Genomic DNA, 26,765 nt, shown 5'->3' with positions numbered 1-26,765 from the left:
GCTAAGCTGGCCCAGAGTCATGTCTGGTCTAACTTCCCCTCTAATATGCCTGGTACTGCCTCTTCCAGTACCAGTAGGCCTTAAGCCAGAGCCTCGAGTTTTGCATGACACAAGCGACCCAATAATGAGAACATTCATTCCAGTGGGCTCGGGAATTCTCCTTCTCTCCTCTTTCCCCTTAAATCACTGCTATTTACATTTCTTCTCTGTGTCAGGGCTCCAGAGTAGAATGCAGGAGGTGATGAAGCTGGTGACAAGATGAAGGAACTAATTAGGCCCATTAACCACATCTCTGAACCGGGTCTCACCTGCTTCCCCTAGTGCCAATTCCTCACTAACTCCCTGTTTCCAGTAGCTACAAGGTAATAGATTCTTTTTTTTTTTTTTTTAAAGATTTTATTTATTTGTCAGAGCGAGAGCGAGCACAGGCAGACAGAGTGGAAGGCAGAGTCAGAGGGAGAAGCAGGCTCCCTGAGGAGCAAGGAGCCCGATGTGGGACTTGATCCCAGGATGCTGGGATCATGACCTGAGCCAAAGGCAGCTGCTTAACCAACTGAGCCACCCAGGTGTCCCGGTAATAGATTCTTAATAGCTATCGGTTGAATGAAAAAAAAAAACATCAAATTAATGAATCAGCAAATATATACCAGATAAAGCCCTAGGACTTTTCCTGGACCCCGACTTCCCCTATCCCTGACCTGATTTTCATGTGCTCTTATGGCCAAATACTAGGGCAGTCTCTGCTTGGTTTCCCAAATTGACTTTGACTTTAGTGCTTTATGCACAAAGAATGACTGTCAGCACATCTATTCTTTTGTGTGAGTTTGGAAAGAAAAAAAGAATCTAAAAAAGGACAAACCTCACTTTCCTTCTATTTCTCAAAAGGAATAGCATAATTCTGATGTGTGTGTGTGCGTGCGTGTGTGTTTAACACTGGTATAGAGATATTGCAAAGGTTTTTTTCCCTACAGAATAAAAGAGACACCCTGGGTTAAAAAGCACAGTTGCTAACAATAGGGGCATATTAACTCCTACCAAAGATAGAAGGTAAAAGGAGCACAGCTTTAGATTCCCACTGTTCACTACTCCTATCTTTAGATGCCCTGAGGATCAGAAGGGCAGAGCCAGGTTTTTCTAGTGTTCAGTGTTGGTTCAACACTGCTACACCTATATGAACCCTAGATGATACCAAATAATCAAATATATGTGTAACTGGAATGCCAGAAGGAGGTAAGAGACAGAATGGGGCAGAGAAAAAATATTTGAAGAAATAATGTCTAAGATTTTTTTAATTTGATGAAAGACAGAAATTTGCAGATACAAGATTGTAAATAAACACCACACAGAATAAACACCAAAGAAGTACACACTGGTGCACATCAGAGTCAAATTATTGAAAGCCAAAGATAAAGAGCAAACTTTGAAGGCAGCAAGAGAAAACAGCATATTACATAAAGGAGAAAATGATCTTGTCAACAGCTGACTTTCAGTGGAAACCATGAAGGCCAGAAGACAATGGGAAAACATTTTTAAAATGCCAAAAGAAAAAACTCTGTCAATCCAGAATCCTATATTCTATATATCTAGGGGATATGTAGTTCAAGTATGAAAATAAAATAACATTTTCAGATAAAATTAAGGAACTTGTAGTCAAACTGCACAACAAGCAACAATAAAGGAAGTTCTAAACTATTTGTTTATCACGTCGTCTTGGAGATTTATTACTAGTGGGGGCATTACATGTGAACTCCAGTTTCTCATAGCCTTCCTTCTTTTTGGATAGATAATGTATTTACCCGATGGAATGGTTAGAGTCTGGAATCGTTTCTCTTCTCTATTATTGCCTCTTCCCACCACTGTGGGTTTGTTTTGAGGGTAAACTGAATAGGAATGGGGTTAAGGATGGAATCCTTGAAAACTAACAGAAAGAGAAATTGAAGTAACATAACATATATATGGTTGGGGTGGGGAGAACCAGCGCGGGTAAGGAAAACAGACTGAGATTAAATGCTCTCCAAGGAAAAGCTAGGTTACTAGGAATAGACCTGAAAATCTATCCTAAATTGTGGAAGAACTTGGGGAAGAAAAATGTAATATATCTAGTCCCTTCCCTGACCTCCATGTCTTCTTATTCTACAATAACTCCTAATCTTCTTTAGATTTGACAGGTATGTCTCTATGTCTTAGGTCGGACTTAGTTCCTTCACATATCTGATCACCAGTTGGTGTGGGAGGTAAACAAGAGATGATGGGATTTGGGAAATATAAAGGAGAAAAATTACAGATACAGTTCCAGGGTATGCTCTGTGAATAGAAGAGGACATCAAAGAAGTAGAATGGTGTTTCTATCATCTACGTAAATCATACATACTCAATGAGTAGGACAGGTTGGACAAACTAGCCTCAAAGTTCCTTAAAGGAGGAACCCTAAGATATGTTTTAGGAGTTGGGATACTATAGGCTCCCAGTTGTATACAGGACACCAATTTCCATGAGAGGTTGCTAAATTTTTGGCTTATTTTAGGGAGATGTTTATTTTTTTTTCCTTTGTTTACAAATATTCCTTTTAACAAACTTAATTTTTGTCCTGCCAGGGATTTGGCACCTCCTCCAGAAAGAAAAGGGACTCAGGGTGAATTTCACCAGGTCCAGAACTCAGAAACACAAATGACAATGACCAAGTGGTGGAAGGGAAATGGAGACAAGCTCTCTGCCTATTATCAGGAATTAAAAAAGAGGTTTTGCCCTAGGCCAAGTCTTTGGAGCAACATGCTGAGAAGGCTTCAGAGGCTTAGAAAAGGGATTGAATACACGCTCTGAAAGGAAGCACCACAATTATTTGGTGATGTCTGCTATGGGAATGAGACCATGTGGTCAAGAGTGTTATTCTTAGCTTGGGTGGTTTGTTTGCAGATTGATTGGTCCCCAGGAGATAAGAGTTAAATTAGCCCTAGTAGATAAAGGACTTCCTAGACTAACACAAAGGAATCCAGCCTCACTGTGTCACCGAAGCACAGGGCCTGTCTTTCAGGTCTTGGTCAGGTCTTAACCGAAGAGTTAGAAAAAACACTGAGCGCCAGAGCGGGAAAAGCCTGTTTATCATCATTGATGTTTGCTAAGTTCCTCACATGAGTTGGTTGGCCTAAGGTTTGGACCCATCCTTTTAGAGCCAGCCTCGTTACCTTCTCTTGTCCTAACAAGTAAGGAAGGAAGCCATGGGATCATTTGATTTGCACAGATTTCTCCTTTACCAATATAAGTCAGGGGGAATATGAGTTTTGTACATGGGACTAGCCACCACTCTGCCTCTAAAGCCCACAGAAATATCGGGTCTTGTAATCCCGTTTTGTTATACTCATAAGAACCATGACTCTGCCTCCAATCCCAACTAACAGAAACCCTCTGTCTAGAAGGAGTGCTATGTCAAGGGCAAGGGTAGATGGCGGTTACTTGAGTTAAGGTCTAGTGTTTTGTGTGGAGACCAGGAGCTGAAAGTGTTGAGGAAAAAAGAGATACTCTGATCTTCACCTATCAGGTGGCTGTAGGGTGGGGAAGGATGTTCAGCTTCTGCAGACCGGGTGGTGGGATTTGGGGAGAGATGAACATCTCATTGCTCGTGAGAGTTTATGGGGTGGATGCTCTCCCAAGCGGAGGCGGGCCCCTACCTTGTTGGCCTTTCTTATATGGTATAGAGGAAAGTGAGGAATGCTGAATGGATGACCCTCGGGTATGGTCAGTCCTTCTGAGGACTGTACCAGACCCATAAACAAGGGCGAGAATGACCTCCTTCTCCTGCCACATCCCCTTTCCAGGAGAATCCCAGCTCTCTCATCAGCGGAGTTAACCTTAGAGGGAGAGAAGGCTCCGGAGAGAGCCCCATGTGGGGTGCAACAGGCATGTGTCCGACAAGGCTAGGCTTTCCCCGAAACCTTGGGGGTTCTGCAGTGGCAGGAAACGCACCACCCAACCTCAACATGTCACCTCGGGGAGGAGGAGCCAGGTGGGCCGCCGCTGCTCCGGGAAAGGGCTGCGGGGCGCGGGGCTTCAGGGCCTCCCCGAGGGGCGAGAGGAGCGCCGGCACCAGGCCCGCGGGGTCGGCTGCCCCAGGACTCTGGGGGTGAGGAGCGGCGCCCGGGCCAACCTCGCGTTCCCGAGGGTGGGGGAGTCTGTGCCGGCCGGGGCGGGCGGGCCGTCAGCTGCCCGGCCCGTCGCCTACCTCCCCGCCCCCCGGCTTCCTGCGGAGGCCGCGGCCGCCATGTTGTTGTGGGGCTGAGGCGGCGCCGCGGAGCCCGAGCGCCGGTGACAGGCTGCGCAACAGGTTCGCTGTGGGCGGCCTGGCGACGAACCGGGCGGCGGCGGCGGCGGTGGCCGACCAGGGTCTCCCGGCGTCCGTCCGCGACCGCGCTGCCGGGGCCGAGGGGCGCGGGGTCGCGCTGTGACGTGCAGGAGGCGCGGCGGGGGCGCCAGGTGGGTGAAGCGGCCGGCGGGGGCTGCGGTAGGGCGCGGGGCAGGTGCGGGCGCCGCTGCGCTCGCCGCGGGGAGGCTCGGCGGGCCCGGCGGGGAGACGGCTGCGCGCCCCGGCCGCCGCGGACGCCTCGGGAGCCCGGGCTAGGCCCCTGGCGGGCTTGGCGGCGCCGGGCGGAAACCTCCGGCCCCGGTTCCTGCTCCTGCGGCGGGGCAGGGGCGGACGCCGAGGGGCCGGGGCCGGGTCGCCCCTTCCCGCGCGGCAGATCCCCAGGCCCCGGCCTCTCCTGGCAGGTGCGGACGCCTTTGAGGGCGGCGGCGGCGGCGGGGGCTGGGGGGCGGCGTGGCCCCTCGTTTTCGCGGTGCCGGCCCAAGAGGGCCCTTAGGGGCAGTCGCACGCTTCCTCGGGGACCCTGGGACCCTTCTTTTTTATTTTTGTATTTTCGGCCGAGTTGGCTTTCCTTGGTCTTGGCTGGCGCTGAATGTCAGGTGAACCGCATCCCGGTGCGTCAAAGTAGCCCGAGTCACGAGCGGCCAGTGGGCGGATGCTCGGCGTCCACCGCTCGCATTAAACCAAAGTTGGGAAATGTTACCGTTTGACTTTAGCGTTATTGACTTCCAGGGTGTACAGGAAGCACGGAAAGGTGTAATCTCCCAAGCCAGAGTAAAGTTTATTGCTTATCATTATTGTTATTATTTTTAAAGACTCCTGCGTGTGCGTAGTGAATGGGTAAACAGAGGCTGAAACTGCAGACGGCTTTGCATTCTGTAAAAAGGTGCCGTATCTGGGTGATTAATCATGTGCTTTGTCGTTGAACGATAGCCAATGGCAAGTTTGCTTCATTTGAGACTTGAATTAATTATGAATTAGGAATGTGTTTGATAGAGCCAACCAGTTTATTTTAGGAACTAAGGTTAACACAGAATGATCGCTTTATTAAATGCACTAGTTTGTTTTTACTAGAGTTTACTTGCTTACCCAGAGATAGGCTAGGTGTGAGTTGAAATTTTGTGTTGTTTTCGTCAGCTTAATTTAGGTGGCATAGACTTTGGAGGTTAAGTTCTTAAGCCTCTTAAGAAAATCAATTGCCTCTTTCCCTGTCCTTGTTTGCTGTATCGTTAGTGATAAAATTTAAACGCAATAAATCAATAATAATGTCCCTTAAATTTTAAAGGCAGTAGCATCTCTGATGTGCATACCTTTAGGTTTCTTTGGCTGTGTCTAACATTCTCTAGTAATTTCTCGCTTCCATCCCCCAGCTTTGAGATATGATTGACATACATCTCTTGTAATTTCAAAAGTGTAGAAGGTGGAAGTTGTATTTAAAAGCTTAACTTAAAAACAGACAATTCCATATTTTTCAAGGACGTGGGAAAATGTGCATTGCTGCTATTTTAATGTAATATTCATGAGCAGCAGAAAAGCTTGTATTTCTTAATGCTCTAATGCATTTATTCCTCTGCTCACCTTTATAATGAAAGGTAGAATTGTCTGAAAAAACTTGACCTATCCTGAAGGAAAATACATTGTTCAGCAGATCTCAAGGCTAAAATCCCAGTCTGTTCTGAATATGAGGAAATGTTTTAGGCATGTTCTGGGAGTGAATTACAGTTACCCCCCAAAATTGTACTTTTGCAAAAAGAAGAATAGTATAAGGAATCTCTGTATGCCAGTCACCCACATTTAGGAGCTGTCAGGATTTTCTTTATCCATCTATTTTTCTTCCTTATCTTTATTTTTTAGTCATTTCACCATACATACTTAACACATCTTGGATTTTTTTGGTGGAATTTTTTTCCTCATAACCTTAAGATTTTTATTTTTAATGTCTCTTTAATACACAGTTTCACAAATTTCCATCTTTCTAGTAAGATGAAAAGAACATTTATTGACCATCTGTTTCACATACTTTCCTCAGTACTAAAATATATTTGCTACTGTGGTTGTGATTTATTGAACACTTAGTACATGCTCGGTGGTGTGCTGTTTTGCATAATCAGTTGAAGCTTAGCAGTACGGTAGATGTAGTTCTTTTTCTCCTGTCAAACAGATGAGTGAAATGCTAACATAGAGGTTAACTGATTACGCTCCATCTCTGAGCTAATAAGTACAAGAACCAGGTTTCAAACCAAGGTCCTTCTAACTTTAGCATCTGTGCCTTTATCACTCCTCTTGGTTCAGGAAAAGAAAAAAAAAGTGATTTGGGTATTCGATAAATATTTGTTGTTACAGTAAACAAATGAAAATACATATTAGTCCACTGATAAGTAACTAGCATTTTTATATACTATATTTATTTGTAAAGCATTTTATGAACAAATTCCAGAAATGATTCAGAATAATTATGTTGCTAAATTATATCACTTAAACTTATTTTACTAAAAATGTGGTGTATTTATTCCTATCTGCATTTGCTTTTCTTTCTTTCCTTTTTTTTTTTTTTGGATTCTGATCTTTTCAATAAGTTATTTATGGAAAAATTTTTTTATGGAATAACTATTTTTGAAGAAAGACTAAGAAAAGGCAGACTTTTTTTCATGTACTAATTGTTAAAGGCAGGATTCCAAGTGTGAAGTAGAGAAATAAGAACGTTTAGAATTAATTATGTAAATGAATAGATCTAAAGATGAAGGTGCATCAGGAATGCTGTTTTTTTTTTAGTTCATTTTTTACTTCGTACCCTTCTGTAATTACAGAGCACAGCAACTGATGACAGAGGACAGCCACTGATGTTAGATTCCTGTTGGGTAGACTGCATATTCGTAGGTATTTTTTGAGAAGGAGGAACTGAACTTGTCTTAAAGGATCTTAAGGCAGAGAGGAAGTGGGGGAGGAGGGGAGGAAACGGAGCAGAAATAGGGCAGTGAATGCTTCAAAAAATAAGGTATTTATACAACTCTAAGAGGGCAGCATATTTCATTTGCAAATGTATAGTATTATTTTGAGAGACTCACTTAAAAAATCATTTCATAGCTCTATCAGGACACTGAATGATTTAGTTACTTGTGAAGTTATTCAGCAGTGGTTATGGGAGACATTTAGGGATCAATTACCAGACAGTAGACATTTAACTTGTCTCTCATTTAAGCAACCGTTTTATGTTTTCTAGATTATTTTCTTAGCTAATGCATATTCATTTTAGAAAAGTATATGTGGTTAATAAAAATTTCACTTACTTTCCTTGTAACCATAGTAGATAAAATAAAGGCTTTCAAGTTAAACCTCCTGCTCCTAACTAAATAGCTGTATGATCTTGAGCAACTGATTTTAATTCTCTGAGCTGCTGTTTCTCATCTATAAAATGTATTGTCATAGTGTTGTGATATAAAGTGTTTCGCAGTGACTGCTGCTTTGTATGAGTGCCCAGGTACCATTATTCCAACTAGCTTCCGTGAGAAATTTCAAACTAGCTTAATGCTTTTTGGTGGGAGGGGGGGTCTTTTTACCTAGTGACTGAAAAAAATTTCAGGAAGGAAATATCTATATCTGCAAAAAACCCTACTGCTTTGGATTATCACTTCCAAGTCTTTGAATCCAGGTGCTTAAATAATGTGTACTTTTAAGTGTGAAGAGCACTTGACTGGTATGAGGCGGATGGGGGGGGAGGGGAAGAATGGTCCAGAATGGTGGGCCATGTCAAACTACAGAGTCTGTGTAGATAAACCCCAGCAGGGTTTACTCTGACAGTTGGGAGGACACTGATAACTACGGCTTTATCATTTTCTTTTTGCTTATACACATTGGCGTAGGTATTTGGACATTTTACATCACCCTGCTGCCCTCCTTCACACTTAAGAATGAGTGCTTACATATAAGAATTAAGTAGGTCAAGTTAATAAATTTCCTAGCATATGTATTATTTGGTAATTTTACTTTTTAGTGAGCATGAAATACATTTTCCTGAGTATAAGTGAAAACTTGAAGATTAACAGAGAATGATGTGAGCTGAGATGCATGTGTAGCACTTTCTAACATTGTGATAAGTCCTGGAAACCTGAACGGTAGAACAGAAGCTATGGTTTAATTTCCATTTACCTTCTCCTTACTAGGGGCATTTTAGGCTTTCCCTTTGCCAAAGTTCCAGTGAGGTTCCAGCTTACAAATTGATTTTGTCTTGCTGCCGAGACATTCCATATTGGAAGGCTTTCCCTGTCTTTTGTTCTGGTCCTGATCCTCATTCTATGATTCTGACTTGGAGATTTTGGCTCCTTTATAGCTGAGTCAGTTGTATGGTTGAGATGTCAAGAGCCATTTAGACTAAATACAGATAACCCAAAACTTTTTCTGAACATTACTCTCTAGTACCTGGATTTTATAGTTTTTGTAGCATGGTGGTAATCTTATCTTGAGAAAGTATATGCTGCAGCTCCCTCTTAAATACAACTTTGTTATTGCTTTCCTCATCAGATTGACTTTATCATCTGTGTCTTTGTCATCTTTGTCTTTCTAGGGACTTCAGTGAGAGAAAAAAAAAAAAAAGCCCCCCTTCCTCGTAGTTTTCTGTCCTCTGGTTTAACTTTTTCTTTATTATCAACAACCATTTTTCATCTTTAAAGAATTAAACCAAACAGAAGTTACTCATAAATCGTGGTACCAAATTAACTCTTTTTAACAAATAGTGAGTGCCTTCATGCCAGGAACTGGTCCAAGCAATGAGTATATAAGCAGTAAACAAAATCTGCAAAAATACCTGCCCTGGTGCTGCTCCCATTCAAGAGGGAGAAGGAGAGACAATAAAATGTTTAGAAGTTAGAGTTTGCTAGGGCTATGGAGAAAAGCAAGGTAGAAAATGGGGGTAGGGAATATGTGGGCAGTTGTGTGGGAGGTAATTGAGAGAAGTAAATTTGCCTTGTTTGAAGTTATTGAGGAATTCAAGATTTGGGAAAAGATTATTCTGTGTGTTTTAGGAGTAAACTTACTATTTCACATCACTGTATTTAACGTAAATGTCCATCATTTCAATATTACTATTTGGTTTGCACCCAGCACACCTGTGAATATTCCTGTTTTCTAGTAATTTAAGCCAGAACAACAAACCTCAGGCACAGCATGAGTCTAGAGCAGATTTGTCAAATGGTTTAGAATAGAATCTTCATTTTCTTTTTCCTAAAAGTGGCATACTATGTTTGTTTTTAAATTCTGTAGGCTTTTTGTTTATACCATTTTTATGACTAATATATGTTCTTTTGGAAAATTGGAAAGCAACAGGAAAATTGAAAGAAGAAAATAATAGTCATTAATAATAATATTACCCAGAGAAATAGTATTAATATTTTGGTAGATATCCTTCTAGAAATTTTTCTTTGTAAAAAATGGAATTATATATTCTTAGCTTGCTAGCATTATAAAAAACATGGTTCTATTTTATGGTATATTTATCTGCAGTGTAATTTTATTGGCTAAATTATATTGCTTTGCCACCACCGAACATTCATAATGTCTAATATGTACTGAGCATTCACTGTACTCTAGTTACTTTTGAGACACTTTACGTATTTTTACTTGTTTAATTTTCAGCCTCTCCGTAAGAATTATTCTGTTATTATTTATTTTATTTTATTTATTTTACAGTCGAGAGGATTGAACAAGGATAGGTTCAGTAATTTTCCCAAGATCCCATAGCTAACAAATGGTAGACAGAGGATGTGAACTGGACTTATATTGGTTCAATAGCATTAAAGTATTTCGTAATTTAAAATTTTATATTGTGCCACAGTTAACATCTTTGTAATTGTATCTGTGTGCACATCTGTGAGTGTAAACTTACTGCCAAATTGTCTTCTAGAAAAACTTGTCAGAACCAAAGTGTTCTCCTACCAGTGATACCAGTCCTATTTACCACATCCGCAGAAACATTGGCTTTTTTTTTTTCATCTGCTAATTTGTTGAAGACCACCTTGTTTTCTTCATTATTGAAGTTATACTTTCAAAGATTTTTCTTTGAGAAATATTTATCTCTACCATTTCTCACTTTTTTAGCATTTTCATCTCTTAGTTATTTCTAAGGATTCTTTGTATTTTAAGAATAGTACCTCTTTGCCATATAAGTATAATTTTTCCCAAGTTTGTTTCTTAGTTTTGTTTTTAGATTTTTATCAACGATAATAGAATTTGTATAGTATTTCCCTTATGCAGTACTGTTCTTATTTGATACATTATTCCCTCATTTAATTCCTATGGGATAGGTGCTATTATTAGCCTCATTTACAAAGTCCTCTGACATTGTCTTTTAATTCTCAAACAGCTTTTTCCTCTGTGTCTTTGCCTATTTCTGTTCCCAAGTCCTAAAAATTCTCCTTTTCTTGCCTACTGGGTGATACTTATTGATTAGTTCTTCATTACTCAGTTGAGGAGTCGTTTCTTCTGGGATTGCTCATCTAACAACTTTCTAGTTCTTTAAGACAAAGTTAGGTGCCTGTCTTCTGTCCTTTGTACCTATAGCACCTATATAGAATTCTGAGTTTGGGCCTTATTCCTCTTCTGTATTTCCTGCTCTTATACATCTTATCCAGGTGTTATACCTGTGATGACTTGGTAAATATTTGTCGATTTGAATTAAAGGTACTTACGATGTTGTTGGTGTTATCAAGAAGGGAATCCACCTTCCAAGTATATAAAGTAGAGAAACTTAACACTGAGGAAATAACAATGGAACTGGGCTTAGAAGGACCTTGGGTTTGGGGGTGGGGCCTAGAGACAAATTGAATGAAAGCAGACTTGGGTATTTCCCCTTCTGGGAATAGCAATTTACCTAGAGTGACTTTGAGGATTATTAACTTTGCCTTTGGGAAGGCCTGAGGAAAAAGATCCCCCTTTCAGTCCAGTATACCTCTTCTGGTATTCAGAATATTCCTTCTTGCTCAGTTTCTCTTCTGACTTCCCCCCCTTTTTTTGTTTTCAGCGTAATGAAGGAAGTTGGAGGGTCCTGATGTAATCCTGGTAAGGTTTTGAAATGCTTTGGGAAGTTTGGTGAACTGATGAAGTAGGTCCGCTGGTAGCTTCTCCCAGAAGTCAGAGCTTTAGGGGAGAGAACAACTGTGAAGCTGTTGTCTTTGGAGATTTGGGGTTCTAGTCACACTTCTCCCTGTTAGTGCATTGGATGAGATCTCACCTCCTTTTCTCTCCAGCATTCATTACATTTCTGTTCTAATTTTGTTAAGAGACATTCTTCTCTAAATTTACTAGTTTAATTTTGCTGGGCTCTGAGTATTATTAATATAACTTGTTTTTCAATATTTTTCCAAATCCTTTTCTCATTCAATTTAACTTTATTTTTTATTATGTAACTTATATTTATTGTAAAAATAATGCATGCTGATTAAAGAAACTTTGTAAAATAAGGGGGAGAAACGTAGGCTAAAATGTTGTGTCATTCCACGTCCAACAGCCAATAACAATCACATTTTGGTGTCTCCTACCCACCTTATTTTTTTTGTTATTTTTACATATATATTCTGTGTGTTTTATAATACAGCATGGTAGTTAAGAATAACATGGCTTTTGCTCCGTGGAGTTTTAGTTCTAGCTTGGCTTTTTATTAGCTCGATGAGTCTAACAGTCTCACTGAACTTTGGTTTGTCCTTCCTTAAAAAGTGGAGATCTCGGGACGCCTGGGTGGCTCAGTTGGTTAAGCAGCTGCCTTTGGCTCGGGTCATGATCCCAGTGTCCTGGGATCGAGTCCCACATCCGGCTCCTTGCTCAGCGGGGATCCTGCTTCTCCCTCTGCCTCTGCTGCCTCTCTGCCTGCCTGTGCTCGCTCTCTCCCTCTCTCTCTCTGATAAAAAAAAAAAAAAAAAGTGGAGATCTCGTAATAATACTTACCCTTAGAGCTGTCAGGAGGATGAAGAGATAATGTATGTTTAGCATGGTTATCTCATAATAAATTCTTTATAAATATATCAGTAATAATCAGGCCTGTCTTTGGTTAGGTTAGCTGGGGCTGCTGACCTAGGCTATGCCTGGAGGGAAGGGAGCATGTCTGGGGCACTGTACCTTTCTTTCCTGAAACAGCAGTTTCAAAAATTTTTTAACATTCTTAAGGGAACTTTGCAATTGTTTACAGTGAGGCCTTCTTTAGAGTGTAATTTATCTTGAGCCAGCTGTGCAGTTGGTGGCTGGCCCTGAACGTCAAACCCTTCTAGGATGGCCCTATTATAATAATGATGTCAATGATAACATGTAAAGACCTAAATGTCAGGCTTGGAACGTGCCAAGTGTTCAGTGATTGTTAGCTGTTATTATTATTTTCGTACTGATGCACATTATATCATAAATTATAAAAATGTAACCAGTTTCCATGTTATTACATGGTGTAGCCGAACTTGTGTTTTTAAAAGTAAGCTTATTGAGATAGAAATTTAGATGTCATTATGAATTTGATATTTGACTTAAGTAACAGCATGATTCATGGTTCAGTGTATTCCCCATTGCTGGTCACTTGTCTTACTTTCAGTTTTTTTCTTTCTGTAATAATAATTATTTTTTTAGATTCTATTTATTTATTTGACAGAGAGAGATCACAAGTAGGCAGAGAGGCAGGCGGGAGGGGGAGGCAGGCTCCCCACTGAGCAGGGAGCCTGATGTGGGGCTCGATCCTAGGACCCTGAGATCATGACCCAAGCCGAAGGCAGAGGCTTAATTCACTGAGCCACCCAGGCACCCCTCTTTCTGTATTAATTATTAAATGCTGTGAATATATGCACATTTTCTCCATTTATCATATTTTTGTGAAATAGTTGGCTCACTGCCTCTGAACATTAGTAGGGTTTTTGGTGTATGTTTTCGGACTGTCTTCTGAAGAGCAATACCAGTTTGCATTCCCATGAGTTATGTCTGTAGCACTTAACTTCCCTCACCTTTGCTAGCCCTGGCTCTTAGTCAAGGTTTTGTTGTTGTTTAAATTTATTTAAGATATAGTCAGTATTGGTTTCAGGAGTAGGATTCAATGCTTCATCGCTTACATAAAATCCCCAGTGCTCACCACAAGTGCTCTCCTTAATACCCATCAGCCCATCCCCCACGCACCTCCCTACGTCAGCCCTCAGTTTCTTCTCTCATGGTGGGGTGCCTGGGTGGCTCAGTCATTGAGCATCTCATTGAGTGTCTTGAGAAGCATCTGCCTTCTACTCAGGTTGTGATCTTTAGGTCATGGGATGGAATCCTGCACTGTGCTCCCTGCTTGGCGGGAGTCTGCTTCTCCCTCTCCCTCTGCCTGTCTTGCCTCCCCATCATGCTCTCTCCCTCTCAGATAAATAAAATCTTAAAAAAAAAAAAGGAGTTACTTATGGCTTGTTTCTCTCTTTTTTTCTCCTTCCCATATGTTCATCTGTTTTCTTAAATTCCTACATGAGTGAGATCATATGATATTTGTCTTTCTCTGACTGACTTATTTCACTTAGCGTACATAATACACTCTAGTAGGGACCTCAGTGGCTCAGCTGGTTAAGCGACTGCCTTTGGCTCAGGTCATGATCCTGGGCCGGGAGTCCCGGGATCAAGTCCCACATTAGGCTCCCAGCTCTGCAGGGAGTCTGCTTCTCCCTCTGACCTTCTCGCCTCTCATGTTCTCTCTTACTCTCTCTCTCTCAAATATATATTGTATTTAAAAAATTTAAAAAAATTTTATTTAAAAAATAACATACACTTTATTAAAAAAAAAAATACACTCTAGCTCCATCCTCATTGTTGCAAATCAGCCAAGGTTTGTTTTTGTTGTTGTTTTGTTTTGTTTTAAATAAGTTTTTTGGGAGAAACAAAACAAAATTTCATTTGCACTGCCTTGATTATTCATGATGTTAACATTTATTACCCAATTTCTTTTCCCCTTTGCAAAGCTATTTGAGGTCGTAGAGTTTTCATTATCTACTTTAATAGTTCTCTGTACATTAAAAATATTGACTATCATATTTATTTTGTTTTTTCCCCATTTATCTTTAAATTTTGTTTTCAGCAAACATTTAAAATATTTATATAGATGAATCTTAATTTTTCCCTTTGAGTTTTCTTGAGTGGTGTTAGAACTTAGTTTTTGTTTTGTTTTGTTTTATTTTTTTGTCAGAGAGGTGATATTTTACTTGAAGGTGAAACATTTATCTGAATGTTTCCCTCTTCTTATTCAAGACAAGTAAATGGTTTTGTTTCAATATTTAGCCTTGATATGAGACTGAAGAGAACAGACCAAATAGCCGGCACCCACCACCTTCTCCTTACAGCGGTGCGGGCTGAGTCACAAGCTATTCTTAGGTGGCTTTTTTTCCCCCTTTGTGTGGGTGAATTGTCTTATTCGGAGTTGTTGACTAGTTCTTCTAAAATTGATTTAATTTAAATCTGCAATATTATTGGAGTAGCAACGACTTCTGTATTAGTTTACCATTTCTGTTCTTATATACCTGCTTGGCTTATTAGTTGATTCTTTGTAGGCTAAGCTTAATAATTACAAAAAATCAGACTTAAAATTTATGTTTAAACATCTTAAACAGAGAATGCTAAGTTGCAGAATTAGAACTAGTAACTAATTTTGAATAGGAAAGTTATCTTTGAAGTTTTTAAGTCTCAGCATGTTTTGGGGCGCCTGGGTGGCTCAGTGGGTTAAGCCGCTGCCTTCGGCTCAGGTCATGATCTCAGGGTCCTGGGATCGAGTCCCGCATCGGGCTCTCTGCTCAGCAGGGAGCCTGCTTCCCTCTCTCTCTCTCTCTGCCTGCCTCTCTGCCTCCTTGTGATCTCTGCCTGTCAAATAAATAAATAAAATCTTTAAAAAAAAAAAAAAAAGAACAAAAAAGTTAAAAAAAAAAAAAAGTCTCAGCATGTTTTGTGTATTTGATCCCTAAGCCTTTAGAAAGAAATACTAGTAAACTTTTCCTCAGATATGAAAGTGAGAAAAAGTATGTCCTTCTTATCAGTAATTGGTACAACTTTAGTTTGTTGCACCAACTCAGTGAAATCAAGGTAACTATTGTGTTAAAAATAGCATTGAAATAATAGTAGTAATAGCCATCATTTATGAGCACCTTCTGTGTGCCAGATGCTTTGCAGACATTATATCTAAGCCTTAAAACAACCCAGCATTTAGGTACAACTATCCACACTTAGAGGTTAGGAAGTTGAAGCTGTCACATGGAGTCCACAAAGCCAAGGAGTAACTGTGCTGGGATTTAAACACAAGTTGGTTGACGTCCTTTCAAAGTTCAAAGTTATCAGCCTTCTTGTCCTCACTGCAGTTGAAAGAATGCTAACTTCTGAGAGTCAAAGCATTTAGGTTTCTTAAAGGATATTTTAGTACCAGTCACATGGCTGACTTCTGGACACTAGGTATATGAAGATGAAGAGACATTCATAGGAGTTCACCATGTCATAGATGTGGTTGGCATGAAAATAAAAGTTAATAATACTGGGTAGTGTGTAGTTTAATGGAGATATATACAAGATTAAACAGGAATGTAGCAAAGGAAGCTTTTATAAGTGGAAGTATCACTCAGGAGGGTAGGTAGTTCCATAGAGTCAGAGAGCGGGAATGAAATAAGATGGAGCAGAGATAAAGGTGGGAACATATTCTAACACTAGGAAAATAGGCAGAGGATAAACCGTAAAACACCTCATATGCAACATGAAAGAGATTAGTTTTTTTTTAATGTAACAGTTTTGTTGAGATATAATTCATACCATAAAATTCACCTTTTTAAAGCTTACAATTCTGTGGTTTTAATTATATTCACAGAATTGTGCAGCTATCAACAATACCTAATTTTAGAACATTTTTAAAGATTATTTTTAAAGATTTTATTTATTTATTTGAAAGAGAAATCACAAGCAGGGGGAGCAGTAGAGGGAGAGGGAGAAGCAGGCTCCTGTCTGAACAGGGATCCCGATGGGGCGCTTGATCCCAGGATGCTGGGATCATGACCTGAGCTGAAGGCAGACACTTAACCATCTGAGCCACACAAGTGACTAATTTTAGAACATAAAAAAAAAAGATATTTACTTATTTGAGGGGATGGGGGGAGAGAGCAGGAGCGGGGTTTGGGGATGGGAGGAGGAGAGGGACAAGCAGACTCCCTGCTAAGCAGGGAACCTGAGGCAGGGCTCTTTCCCAGGATCCTGGGATCATGACCTGAGCCATAGGCAGATTTTCAGCCAGCTGGGGCACCCAAGCACCCCGAATTTTAGAACATTTTCATCATCCAAGAAAGAACCCCCTTATCCGTTAGCCCCATTTCCATTCCCCCACCACCCCAGTCCTAAGCATGGGTTCTGGGGTCTCTATGAAAATTTTTTTTTTTAAAAGATTTTATTTATTTATTTGACAGAAAGAGATCACAGGTAGGTAGAGAGACTGGCAGAGAGAGAGAGAGAGAGAGAGCGGGAAGCAGGCTCCCTGCTGAGCAGAGAGCCCGATGTGGGACTCGATCCCAGGACCCTGAGATCATGACCTGAGCCGAAGGCAGTGGCTTAACCCACTGAGCCACCCAGGCGCCCCCCTGGGGTCTCTATGAATTTGCCTATTGTGGACATTTCATATAAATGGGAACATAAAATATGTGTGGTCTTTTGTGATTGGTTTCTCTCGCAACCATAATGTTTTTAAGGTGTGTCTTTGTTATAGCATATATGAATAAGTCACTCCTTTTCATGGTTAAATATTCTATTATATGGATATACCACATTTGGTTTATCCATTCATCAGTGGATGGACATTCGGGTTGTTTACACTTTTTGGCTATAATGAAGAATACTGCCTGAGCATCTGTATACACAGTTTTGTGTGGACATGGATTTAGGTTTTCATTTTTCTTGGGTTCATACCTAGGGGTAGAATAGCTGAGTTATATGGTAACCTATGCTTAACATTTTGAGAAATTGCCAAGTTGTTTTCCAAAGCAGCTGAATCGTTTTACATTCCCACCAGCAATGTATGAGGGATCCAATTTAGGAGATTCGATTTTATACTACTGATGAGCTATTATTACACAGAATCATGGTGGAAAATGGCTGAAAATTTTTGGATTAGGTTACTGTTTCTCCAGTATGGTTCAGGACACATGCAGGTGAGCAGACTTTTCCTGATGAATATGATGATGAATATGAAACTAAAATGAAAGTTATTTTCTTGTTTCTTAGGAGCTACTGTTATTTTGTGTCCATAGTCTAGATTTTTGTGTTAGTATACTTACTGATAATCTGAGGTACTAAGGATTACTGAAATTTAGTGTTTATAAACTAAAATTAACCAGTTTTTAGAGCCTACTGAGGGCTCTATTTTAGTTTTCTTTTACGAAACTTGTTAGCTGGAAAAAATATACTGTGGGAAAAAGACAGTCTCTTCAGTAAATGGTGCTGGGAAAATTGGACAGCTATATGTAGAAGAATGAAACTCGACCGTTCTCTTACACCATATACAAAGATAAACTCAAAATGGATAAAAGACCTCAACATGAGGCAGGAATCCATTAGAATCATAGAGGAGAACATAGGCAGTAACCTCTTCGATATCAGCCACAGCGACTTCTTATAAGATACGTCTCTAAAGGCAAAGAAGACAAAAGTGAAAATGAATTTTTGGGACTTCATCAAGATCAAAAGCTTCTGCACAGCAAAGGAAACAGTCAACAAAACAAAGAGGCAACCCACGGAATGGGAGAAGATATTTGCAAATGACAGTACAGACATAAGGCTGATTGATATCCAGGATCTATAAAGAACTTCTCAAAGTCAACACACACAAAACAGATAATCATGTCAAAAAATGGGCAGAAGACATGAACAGACAATTCTCCAATGAAGACATACAAATGGCTATCAGACACATGAAAAAATGTTCATCATCTCTAGCCAGGGAGATTCAATCAAAACCACATTGAGATAACCACCTTACACCAATTAGAATGGCCAAAATTAACAAGACAGTAAACAACATGTGTTGGAGAGGATGTGGAGAAAGGGGAACCCTCTTACACTGTTGGTGGCAATGCAAGTTGGTGTAGCCGCTTTGGAAAACATGTGGAGATTCCTTAAGAAATTAAAAAATAGAGCTTCCTTGTGACCCTGCAATTGCACTTTGGGTATTTACTCCAAAGATACAGATGTAGTGAAAAGAAGGGCCATCTGTACCCCCATGTTTATGGCAGCAATGGCCATGGTCACCCAACTGTGGAAAGAATCAAGATGCCTTTCAACGGACGAATGGCTAAGGAAGATGTGGTCCATATACACTACGGAGTATTATGCCTCCATCAGAAAGCATGAATACCCAACTTTTGTATCAACATGGATGGGACTAGAAGAGATTATGCTGAGTGAAATAAGTCAAGCAGAGAAAGTCAATTATCATATGGTTTCACTTATTTGTGGAGCATAAGAAATAACATGGAGGACACAGGGAGAGGAAGAGGAGAAGGGAGTTGGGGGAAACTGGAGGGCGAGGTGAACCATGAGAGACTATGGACTCTGAAAAACAATCTGAGGGTTTTGAAGGGGAGGGAGGTGGGAAGTTGGATGAGCCTGGTGGCGGGTCTTATGGAGGGCACGTATTGCATGGAGCACTGGATGTGGTGAATTCTGGTACACTGAAAAGAAATTTAAAAAATTACAAAGCCCTAAGTAAAATCCTTATACTTACAAACAAACAAACTAACTAACTAAAAAAACCTGTTAGCTATACAATACTTTGGCTGCATTGAAAAATGCCTACAATGTAAACCCACACTCAAATGTAAATACTGTTTTCAGTGCAAGCATTGGTATTATCTTAAGTTTGAGGTAGTTCCAATTGCTGTCCTTGAATTAGCTGTAATTATAGAATCAATGTTAAATTTAATTTTTTTGCCCACTTTGCTCTTATGCCACCGTTGCATTGTATAATTCTTCATCATGGAGTTATTTTTCTATTGGAAAATGGAAGCAGGTGGTTGGTTAGGTTGGGTCTCTTGTCCCATTTAGGTGCGCCACAGTTAGAATACTTTGAAAACGAATGGAATACATAGTGGAAGGATTCTTTCCTACTCTAGTATTGTATGTATTTTTAAAAGTGGGAATTATTATATTTATAATTAAGAACCTTAGCTATGGAAAACAGGAACTCTCTGAAAATCTTCACATTGGCTTGACAGGTCTGAAAAACCTTTGGAATTGTATGCTACATTTTATACATTTGTGTTTTTTTCCAGAAAGAGCAACTATAGGTTTGCCAGATTTTTTAAGTCCATGACTCCTCAAAATTAAAGAATTCGGATTGGTGAAGAGAATTTGTAAATTTGTGTTTCTGAAGTATTCGAGGGAAGTGAGTCCTTGTTTTGATTAGAGATAGGTATTTTCTGAACACTGTTGGTTTTAGTGGGACTAATTCCACATTAGAGTATTTCTATCTTACTTTTTTATGGTAGTTTTTCTCCCTGTCAGAACTTGGAGTTTGCTTTTAAAATCCTCATTCTACTATTTTATATTTGCTTTCTTAATAGATTAGGATGTTCTACTTAAGAGCATTATTTTTGCTGCACTGATAGCATACTTTCCAGTAGCTGAAACATTGATATTAAAAAAAAAAAAAAACTTAAAGTAGACTGATAGAATAGGAAAATGGATGGTTGCTTTTGTTCCCACTGGCTACTGCTTTCATTTTCCTTACTCTCTTGTTCTGTATGTGTTTGGATTGAATTTAGAAACTACCAGTCACAGGGGCACCTGGGTGGCTCAGTGGGTTAAAGCCTCTGCCTTAGGCGCAGGTCGTGATCTCAGGGTCCTGGGATCGAGCCCCGCCTTGGTCTCTCTGCTCAGTGGGGAGCCTGCTTCCTCTTCTCTCTCTGCCTGCCTCTCTGCCTACTTGTGATCTCTGTCTGTCAAATAAATAAAATCTTAAAAAAAAAAAAAAAAAAGAAAGAAACTACCAGTCTCAGATGGAAGCCATTCCCACTCAGGACCTTCTGGGTGTGGCATTGCTTTTGGATTCCAGGCTCTTTAGGCCTTTGCAGCAGGGTACGTGTGGAGGAGTATACTTCTCCTCTGTAGTTTTTAGCACTGTAGCATGGCAGGGTTTGAGAGATTGGTAATTTTAGTTAAATGTTTTTGGTAAAACAGACTTTTTACTTAATATTATTTGTAATACACTAAGATATAGACAAGAGCAAGGCTCTGGGTCATATTTGCTATTGTGTTGAAAGATTGCATAGTAGAATACAAAAACATATTTGGTCTTTGTCCCTGGTGCCTGGCACAGATCTCCTAAAACCTTTGGAATTTCCTGAGTGATAGGAGTGTCTTTTATTCATAATAAGCCCCTTCCCATCACACCTGAGGTATGCTAATAAGGCTTACAGTGGTACCTCTAGATAGCCTGAGGATGAGGATACTTTCCACCCCACCCACTGACCTCCAGGAAGAGGAGGTGGGCACTAGAGATTGAGCTCTGTAAAAGCTCTAGAACAGTGAGGTTCAGCAAGCTTCCAGGTTGGTGAATGCATTGAGGTGCTGGGAGGGTGACATGCCTGGAGAAGGCATGGAAGCTCCTTGTCCTGCCCCCCATACACCTTGCCCAGTGTGTTTCTTCCATTTGGCTCTCCTTGAATTATAACCTTTATATTAAAACAGTAAATGTAAATAAATTGTTTTTCTAGGTTCTGTGAGCTTTTCTAGCAAATTATCAAACCCATGGAGGTGATCATGGGAACCTCTGACTAATAGCCAGCTGGTTGAGCTAAGGCCTCAACCTGTGGGGACTACATAACTCTAGGTGGTTAGAGTTAGAAGTGAATTGTTGGACACCTACTTGGTGTCAGGAAAAAAAATATCCATAGAAGACATTACTGGTTTTTGAAAGACAGGTAAACTTACTATAGACTTCTCTTCTTTGAATTACTGAAAATTGTCTATTTTTAATTGCTTGACATTTGGTATGTGCAGTTCATATGAGATTTTAAAAAATAGCAACAAAACTTGGAAAAAAAAAATCAGTCACAGCCTTTCAACATAAGTCATCTATTTTTAGCATATTAATTTTTTTAATGTTATTTTAGAGAGAGAACATGAGCAGGAGGGGCAGAGGGAGAGGGAGAGAGAGAGAGAATCTCAGGCAGACTCTGAGTTGAGTGCAGAGCTGGATGCAGGGCTCGATCGCCTGACTCTAAGATCACAACCTGAGCCAAAACCAAGACTGTTCCACCCATGCACCCCAGTATATTAATGCTTTTTAATTAGAGTACCTATCTGTTTATAACATACACACATACATATATGATTTTTACATAATTGCAATCAGTATAGATTTTTGTCTACTTACTACATGGAAGGAATTTTTTGTGTTACAATGATTTTCATAAGTATTAATGGCTATGTTTTTTTAAAATTTTTAAAAAGATTTTATTTGTTTGATAGAGACACAGCGAAAGAGGGAACACAAGCAAGGGGAGAGGGAGAAGGAGGCTTCCCACAGAGCAGGGAACCTGAGGTAGTGTTCATCCTTCATGACCTTAGCCGAAGGCAGACGCTTAACAACTGAGCCACCCAGGTGCCCCGGTGTTTATATTTATCTAGTAGATAGACTATGATTTATTAACCATACTCCTATTTTCAGGTGTATGGATTTGTTTCAAGTTTTTTGCTATTATAAATGAAATTGATGAATATTATTCGTTGAATGTATATTATACATTTAGTCTGTCAGACTCTCATTAGGTGCTTCATAAAGATAAGGTTCTTTTAAGAGGTTTTCTTCTAATCCTTTACATGCACATTTATAATTTTGAATATTTGTATCCATATTCTAGAATTTCTTATTTTTATTTTTTATTTTTTTTTAAAGATTTTATTTATTTGTTTGACAGAGAGATCACAAGTAGGCAGAGAGGCAGGCAGAGAGAGAGGAGGAACTGAGCAGAGAGCCTGATGTGGGGCTCCATCCCAGGACCCTGAGATCATGACCTGAGCCGAAGGCAGAGGCCTCAACCACTGAGCCACCCAGGTGCCCCATAGAATTTTGTATTTTTTAAAAAATTTACATTATATTGGGGTGCCTGGGTTGGTCAGTTGTTAAACGTCTGCCTTTGGCTCAGGTCATGATTGTGGGACCATGGGATCGAGCCCTCTGTTGGACTCCGTGCTTGGCAAGCGGCCTGCTTCTTCCTCTCTTACTCCCCCTGCTTATGTTCCCTCTCTGGCTGTCTCTCTCTCGGTGTCAAATAAACAAATAAAATCTTTTTTAAAAAATTTACTTTACATCACAAACATTACCTATTATAGCCTTGAAATTATCATTTATAATACATGTGTGATATTCTGAAATTTATTTTCTTGTTCCTTTCTCTATTGGATAATTAATCTGATTTGTATACTCAGTAGTCATAAAAGAAAAGATTGACAAATCTTGGTATGAAAATAAAGAAGTTGGTATAGTAAAAAATGCCTTCAAATCAAAAGGCAAGAATCTGGATGAAGAGTTTTATGACGCATGTTACGAGTCTGGAAGAGTGAGGGAGAGAGGAAGTGTGGTGGTGGGTCGGGGGAACAGGTGAGCTAGGACTTGTCAGGCTGGTGGGAGTTAGTGGTCAGGAGTTTAAAGTGACGCCAGTCAACACCTTCATTCATGTGGCCATGAAATAGTAGTGGGGTTTTACTAGATGCATAATATATAGGAAGAGGGGAGAGTGAACTTTGGGATGCATACAACGACTTACAATTTGGGTAAGGAGGGTTATTAGGACCAAAGGAAGCTGATATTAGGGCATGAAGAAGAATGAGAGACAGTGAAAATTTGCCAAGACCAATAGTTTGTAAGTCCTGGTAGAGTTAAAGAATTTCTGGAGTCTGGGAACTAGGGAAAATGGGCTGTTGATCAAGGCTCTGGTGAAGGGAGAGTGGGAGGCTTGAAGTGGGTTACAGAGGAGTGCAGTCATTATGATAACAAGGCCTAGGGTGTGACCCGGGAGTGCCCAGCTAAGATAAGATGGAGGATAAGACATTTGGAATTCGTGGGTCAAAGACAGGATGTGGGTAGGATCATCTGTGGGGAGACTTGACTTCACCAAGAAGTATTGGAATAATGGTGGAGAGGGGATGGTGAGGTAGGTGTGAAAGCAGTTAAGGAATTGCCATGGTGATTGTAGGGGACAGCAGTGAGGGAGAGCCAGTGGTCAAGTCAGATGCACTAGTTTTCTTTTTCAACTTTCATTTATGAAAAATGTCAAACATGCAAAAGTTATTTTCTAATTACCTTCATTTACCTATGTACTTTTTAATTTAATGTTTTGTTTTTTGGTTTTTTTTTTAAGATTTTATTTATTTATTTGACAGAGAGAGATCACAAGTAGATGGAGAGAGAGGCAGGCAGAGAGAGAGAGAGTGAGGGAAGCAGGCTTCCTACTGAGCAGAGAGCCCGATGCGGGACTCGATCCCAGGACCCTGAGATCATGACCTGAGCCGAAGGCAGCGGCTTAACCCACTGAGCCACCCAGGCGCCCTAATTTAAGGTTTTTATACTTTTGCATGAGCTTTAGTTCTTTTTTGGAGAAGGCAGGCTATAAATAAGTTCATTTCCAGATTCCTTTCCAAAAGAGTAGTTGTGCCAATTTTCATTTCTATCAGCTAGGTATTAATATAATTCTCATTTTTACAGCTATTGTTATAGTTCCTTGCATTGTTAAGCTCTTCATTACTTCATGTGAATAAACCGCCACCAATTTTCCCAGACCACACTCCTCACTCCGCTTTTGCACATATTACCTCAGCCTAGAATGTTACTCTCCTATATTCATTCGGGTAACAAATGTTCCCATGTATAAAGCATAGCTAATTGAACACAACTGAAATTCATATACCTGGGTGACTCATGGGAACATATTTACATGAGACCTTCTTTTGTTGCTTGAAGAGAAGAGAAATGTGTGCTTAGCCACCTCAGAGCCCAGGAGATCCAAGAGTTTGTTTTCAGCCCTGCCCTTTGGATGTCTGGGCCCGAAGAAAAGCTGTACTTTCTCAACTCCTTTTCCTTCTGCTTCCAAACTTATATGTGTCTTTATTAATCTTTACTATCTATAAAGATATTTATCTTTTTGTTTTGTCCTATATTCCCAGAACCAGAAATGTGTGCCCCATGTTCTAGCTTTATACTCTAGAGCTGTCTGCTTTCTCTGGACTCTAGCTTTCATTATTAATTAACCTCCTTTCCTTCTCCTTTTGGAAATTAAATCTGTTCATCTTCCTCTAAAAATAGTTTTGTTCTCCCATCTAACAGGAAAGCCTGATAACCGTGCCTCTTTCCTGAAACCTCCTGTCACTCCTTCCCCTCCCCCTCCCCCCTTTTCTTCCTCTCTCCTTTAACAACATATTCTTGAGTCACACTTTACTGCTGGTCTGCTTCAATTTGACTGAAGTCCATTACCTGCACAGATGGCTAAAACTAATGGCTTAGTCTTGACTTCTATGACATTTGACAGTTATGACCATCATCTCTTTGAAATGCTTTTCTTTCCTCTATGTTGTGATTTCTCCTTTTTCTCAACCTCTGTTCTGATCATTCCTCTCCTTTTTCCTGTACATGCTTTTTGTGGATAATTTCATTTACTGACCTGTTTACAGCTATTCCCAATCCATGATAGCTACCAGATCTGGTCTGCAGCCTGGGCAGAATCCTTACCATCTCTTAAACATTTCCACCTGGATGTCTTTGTAAGTGCATCAGATTAAGTAAGCTGAAAACTGAACGTTTTGTTGCTCACCCCCCAAATCTAATACTGAAATTTCTACTTTTTTAGAGCTTTTGTCTTGGTTAGTATTACCACTATAGTCACCCAAGAGAGAAACTTATCTTGATGCTCTTCTTTCATCAGCAGCATTTAGCTGATCAGAAAATGCTGTCCATTCTTGCCCAGAAGTGCTTCTTCTCTATTGTCCAAGTTAAAATTCTCACCATCTGGATTACATTAGTCACTCATAACTGGTGTCCGTGTCTCAAGATACTCATGTCCGGTTCAGTTCCTATATTGTTTCTCAGAATTCTCTTCATCTGCCCTTAAAAGATCAGGTTCTTCTCTTGTTTCTTATATAGGCTTTCCCTGGATAAAGTCACTCACTGATATGATGACAACTATTTCCAGTCCCTGATAACTACCAAAACTGAGTATCTGTCTTGCATAAATACGGTCTCTCCATGACTTGCACAGTGTAATTCAAAATCAATAACATGACATACTTTGCTGCTTAGATTGTATGATCTTGGCAAGTTACTTAATCTCTTTGGATTCTCTTTAATTGTTTCTAAAATGAAGGGGCTGAAATTCAGTATGCTGTTTAATTCTTTAAGAAAAAATCATCAGATAAAATATTATAGAGAAGCCTTAGTATGTGAAACACAAAAACGGAGCTACTGTCATTGAAGTTGGTATCCTCTTCCAATCCTGCATTCCTCTTCCCTATTCCACATCTATCGTATCGCTTTGAAATTTCTAGAATTGCAAGGAGCCAAGTTTAAAACTATTGGGTCTCTTACGGTGTCTTTTAACAATTAAAATTAAGTGAGTTCTTTGAAATCCCATGGCTCTCAAATCACACTGTTTTTGAATAAGAAAGTCTCTACTGTGATACAGGCTATGTACTTTCCTTTCAACCTATCTTTCCCTTAGATTCAGGTGCTTTTCCTTTCTCTGTATCAGTGCCTGTCCACGCACCTATACAATGTCTTTCACTCTGAGAATGCATGGAACCGACTTACTTTGCCATCATAATCACGTTAGAGCCTTCTTACACAAATATTACCTTCTTTGTGATATGTGCCCTAGTTTAACTCACCTCCTTAGTAGTGGTAGTTCTGTCCTCTGGGTTCTTACAACATTCTTCAAATCCTTTTATTATAGTGACTATTAATGTCTGGTAACTAAACAAATGGATGAATGAAAGAAGGGATAGCTAGACAGGGAACAGGTGTAGAGAACGTATTGTACACTGTAAATTTCCTTCTACTGCAGAAACTGTAAAGAAGTAAGTAATTTTGCCTCAGTCATTCTCTCATGGGACCGACCTTGATCTCCTTTGGAATCAGATGAGGAAGGAACATTTTCTCCAACTGATCAGTAAGTTTGGAGAGTTGGTTCTCTGTTCATAGCACATGAAGTGAAGGAGGCACTGGAGAAAGTTTTATATAAGATAGGCCTTCAGGAACTTGATTATCTTGCTTTTGAATGTCAGACCTTCAGTCAGATTTATTTAAGCTCAACAATGTTTAACGAACATGATAAGTATAACTGAAAAACCCAAGTCTTTCTGTCCCAATGTAAAAGCTTCAGAAACCAACAGGCCATAAAACTTTGTCTCTAAAAGTATACTT

At 40.0% G+C, this 26,765-nt stretch overlaps 1 protein-coding gene across 16 annotated transcripts in view; it reads left to right on the top strand.

Moving 5' to 3' along the window:
• The first annotated feature begins 3,855 nt into the window (after positions 1 to 3,855).
• Positions 3,856 to 26,765, top strand: part of ITSN2 (intersectin 2) — a 140,648-nt gene continuing 117,738 nt past the window's right edge. For 5 of the 16 annotated variants that reach the window (XR_014315452.1, XR_014315453.1, XR_014315454.1 and 2 more), the window contains exon 1: positions 3,993 to 4,467. The gene's annotated coding sequence lies outside the window, so the exon portion shown is untranslated. Of the gene's footprint in view, positions 4,468 to 4,726; positions 4,954 to 11,366; positions 11,405 to 26,765 lie in introns of those variants that run through there. The other 11 variants (XM_082744985.1, XM_082744980.1, XM_082744986.1 and 8 more) reach the window with 10 other exon arrangements.

Source organism: Mustela nivalis (genome assembly GCF_964662115.1).
Source record: "Mustela nivalis genome assembly, chromosome: 8".
NCBI lineage: Eukaryota > Metazoa > Chordata > Mammalia > Carnivora > Mustelidae > Mustela > Mustela nivalis.
Note: the sequence above shows the minus strand (reverse complement) of the source record. Positions and strands in the feature narration are given on the sequence as shown.